Here is a 4,150-nt window from a genome sequence, read left to right as displayed (position 1 = left end):
TGCCTGACTTTCTCTTCCAAGACTGCAAAAGGACATCTTGGTTTTCCTACTTTTTCTTGTATCTCTGAGAGGCCTTATGATGTAGATCTAACCTTTAAGACATAAGCAGAAGTCAAGATCGGCGAGAGTTCTAAGAATGGTTTTGCTCCTTATAATAAGTTATGGCTGGTGCTGTTCCCCTCCGCTTATTCCAGTCTTGAATGTGGATCTAATGGCTGGAGCTGTGGCAGCCATCTTGCAATACAAGATGACAAGTGGGAGCATGCAAGGCCCACACATAAGGGATGGTGGAGAGGAAAATGGAAAGAATTTGTGTCGGTGAGTTGCTGTACCAAACCTGGAACCACTTACTTCCCACTTTTTGTAATGTGAGATAATGAAATATCTTTACTACTTAAACCACTGGTTGTCCAGTAACTTACTTGTAGCCAAAAGTGAGTTTGTTTTTGTTTCATTGTTATATTTAGGGGGGAAAGAGAAATGATTGGCATACATGAATTTGAGAATTTTATGTAGCTAATCTGTTAATCTTGTCTCTGTGGTTTATGACATAGAAAGTAGTGTTGTAGTTTATCAGTTTTACATCTAATTTATTAATCCATCTGGATTTATTTTTGTATATGAAGAAAGAATCTAATTTTATTTTTTTCCAATGGGTTAATTGGTTGTTTCAACCCTATTGAGATGTTGTCTTCTTTATATGTTAAATTCTATATTTAGTCTATATTTAGGTCTGATTTTGGATACCACCCCATTTTAAGACCACCTGCCTTTCAAAGAAACCAAAAAACTAAAAACTAGAGCACTAAGCTGTGTGATTGCATTTAATTTTCAAGACAAACTTTACAAATTACAAGTTAAATTTCCCCAACTCCCTCTTCTCATTAAGAAAAAAACAAAAATAAACATTGGAATTTTGATTGGAATTACATTAAATTTGTAGATTAACTGTAGAGAATTTTATATTTCCAATGTGTTTCTAAGAATATTTTATCACTCAATTTATTTGTCTTTAAAAAAAATCTCTCAGCAAAATCCTGCTGTTTCCTTCACAAAGATTCTTATTTTTCTGATTAAATTTGCTGCCATAATTTATACTTTGGTTGGTATTTTGAGTGCATTTTTCCTTGTTTATTTTATAACTGATTATCATTAGTCTGTAGGACAAGTATTGAAGTCATTTGCTTATACATTGGAACAGTCTCTAAGTTGATTTTCTTAGGTTAACCAGGAGACTATCACATCATTTGAAAATAATGATGCATTTATTTTTTCTCTTCCACTGCTATCTTCTATTTCTTTTTCCTGTCTTGATGCACTAGTCAGGCTATCTAGGATGATGCTTATTCCTAGCATTGGTAGTAAAAATCTTGTTCGCCCTTGATTTTACAGGGAATGACTGTTATTTCAGTAAGTTAAATGCTTATTAATTATTTCAAATAAATGTTGCATGTTATATTAAATAAGTGCTATTATACTCCTAGATATTTACTAACAAAATTTTTTAACAGAATTTCCAGCAATGATTATTTCCAAAATGTAAAGATTTGAAACATAATTTAAACAAAACTAAAAAACAGAAGGATTCATTCTTGCTTTTTCCCTTTTTAAAAAATCCAGACAATTTGTCACAAGGAAGTTTGGCATGTGATGGCAGCTGTAGGCTCAGTCACCCTCGGAATCACTGTCCCTCCTCATGGGGACAGAGCGCTGCACAGAGGACAGCAACACGTCTTCAATCGGCTTCTTAGGATTTTTCTCCAGGTCCATCATAATTGCTCCAGATTCAGACAGTTTCCATTCCAACTCATGTCTTGTCAGGTTCATGCTGCCAGACACCAGAGGACCAATAAACCGAGCCTTGATGTCTCTTTCCACATAAACAAATATCATGGGCAGATTCCTATCAGGATAATTGGGTACGCAGGTTGTTGAAACGGCTTTAATAAATTTCACATCAGGAAACTTCCTGGCAAGTCCACTGAGGTGCTGATTTATCAGGGCACAGAGGGGAATTCCTTGTTTGTAAAGGTGCAAGATGAACCACAAGCCCTCCATAGCTTTGGTAACTTCTTGAACATAATCCTTCCCTGAGATCTCTAAAACTTCTCCAAATTTATTCTTCAGTTTAGTTGCTTTCCACTCAGCCAGTCTTTGCCATCTGTACATTTCAATAGCACGTTCATCCTCCTCATTAATCTGGTCTTCATGATCCTCCAGCTCTTCCAAAGTCATATCTTCATGTGTTGTCACCACTGACTGCTGGAGGATGCACTACTCCTCTTCTGCCTCCTTTCCCGTTCTTTCAGACTTTCCTTGAGGGGTAAGATACCCTTTTTGCGTAAGATGTCACTCCACTCAGTGTCTGCGTTGGGGTCCTGCATCTTGTTTCCAGTTGCTCGAGCCAGCTGTGCCCCCAAATTTTTTAATACTCTGCTAATTACCAGCTATGGAGGCTGAATTTAATCACATCCGGATTGTAAATACTTAAATTATTTTTTCCTCATATTGTCTCCTTTGAGAGTAATTCTTAATTTTTGTATTTGGATTAATTTGGCATATTTATATTTACAAGTGTGTTTGGGCTTATCTCCGTTTTAACTAATTTCAGAGTTCATTGCAAATCTTTTTATACCTTCATTCTTGAGCTCTTAATTCTACTTCATTTCTTAGTTAGTTAACATACATAATGGTTTATTTTCCAAGCTCTTGTATGCATGCATAAGACTGTCTTTCTATTATCTTCACATGTAGTAACAACTTGACTGGTTGTCAATTTATGGGTCAAAATTTATCTTTCAGAACTCAGCTTTTCTTTTATTACATAGTATTTGTAGATTCTGCTTTCATTCCACTTTGAAAAGCCTTTAGCACACATCATTACTTAAAAAGTGGCAGTTGATATAGTATAGAATTTTGAATATAGTGCAAGAGAAATGCAACTGTCATGACAATGTAATTCAAGATTTGCAATCCTTATTCTTGTTTTGGAAGACAGCGGTAAGTGTAGACAGATATTTAATGTCATGAGCCTCTAGATAAAGGAAGAAAGGTATGTATTATTTCCATAATTATATATATTATATTTCTTGATTTTATAAAAATAATTATGTATATTATATTTCTTGATTTTATAAAATGATATGTTTTATATACATTAAGATACACATTAATCATACACTTTATACACTTTAATATACTTTTTATCTTAATGTGTCATTTAAACTACAATGTACCTTGCCCTTCTAAGTTATATGGGTGGGGTGGTGCGGTGGGCAAAAATACTAAACAGGAGCAAAAGAATGCGGATTCGTCTACTTCTGCCCATTGGCAGCTGTGCAAACTTGGATGTTATTCTCTCCCCTCACTCCCCGTCATAGAATCGGCACTAATAAAGCTTAGCTGACCTATCCTATGGTTTGGTGACAATTAAATGAAATGTCTGTGAAGGTTTTTATTAAGCTGGCAAGTTCCATGCTTATTTAAAAGAAAATGAACTTCTGTTACTAAAAGGTTTTCCCATGCTAATGAAAAAGATAATGAAATGAGAAAGTAATGATTATGGCTTTATTGAAAATAACATGGCCAGGCACTCGGATATTATGCAGTTTTGTGTATGCAAATATAGTTTGACTAACCTGTGTTGCTCCTTTAAATAGTCATTTTGCATTGTTATTGATGAAGCAAAAGACTGGTGATGACCACTTATAATCCTTTCTGATGTTTCTAGAGCAATATGGCACATCCCAAGAGGGAAAAGTTCAGGCAACCAAGTTTTCATAGTTACATCACGTATTGTACTAAACCAGCTTCCAGAAGAAACATGTACTTTGATTTGAACAACCACCTGGAAGCCACTCTCAAAAGAATGTTGATGATCCCCCTCTAGCCTGGAAGGACAATGCATATACCACTTCCATTCATACCACCATACCATGCATTGTGGTTCTAAACTTGGATTTTTCCCTGACATCAGAGGACTTTCTCTTCTACCAAAATGAGGTTAACTGCAATGCTGGAAAGATTAATGCACTGTTTTCTCTTAGAGGATTAGAAGGGGGTTGGTTAGTACATGTATTATGGTCAAAATATATCTTGCTTTAGAAAATATAATCAAGATAATATCTGTTTTAGTTCAGGCTGCCATAAC

At 35.1% G+C, this 4,150-nt stretch overlaps 1 pseudogene; it reads right to left on the bottom strand.

Moving 5' to 3' along the window:
- Nucleotides 1–1,665: 1,665 nt before the first annotated feature.
- LOC108514236 (phosducin-like protein 3 pseudogene) lies at nt 1,666–2,384 on the bottom strand (annotated as a pseudogene).
- Between the last annotated feature and the right edge of the window lie 1,766 nt (nt 2,385–4,150).

The sequence above is a fragment of the Rhinopithecus bieti genome, unplaced genomic scaffold, assembly GCF_001698545.2.
Source record: "Rhinopithecus bieti isolate Rb0 unplaced genomic scaffold, ASM169854v2 scaffold_32012, whole genome shotgun sequence".
NCBI classification, from domain to species: domain Eukaryota; kingdom Metazoa; phylum Chordata; class Mammalia; order Primates; family Cercopithecidae; genus Rhinopithecus; species Rhinopithecus bieti.
The sequence above is the reverse complement of the archived record's forward strand: the minus strand, read 5'-3'. Positions and strand labels throughout refer to the sequence as shown.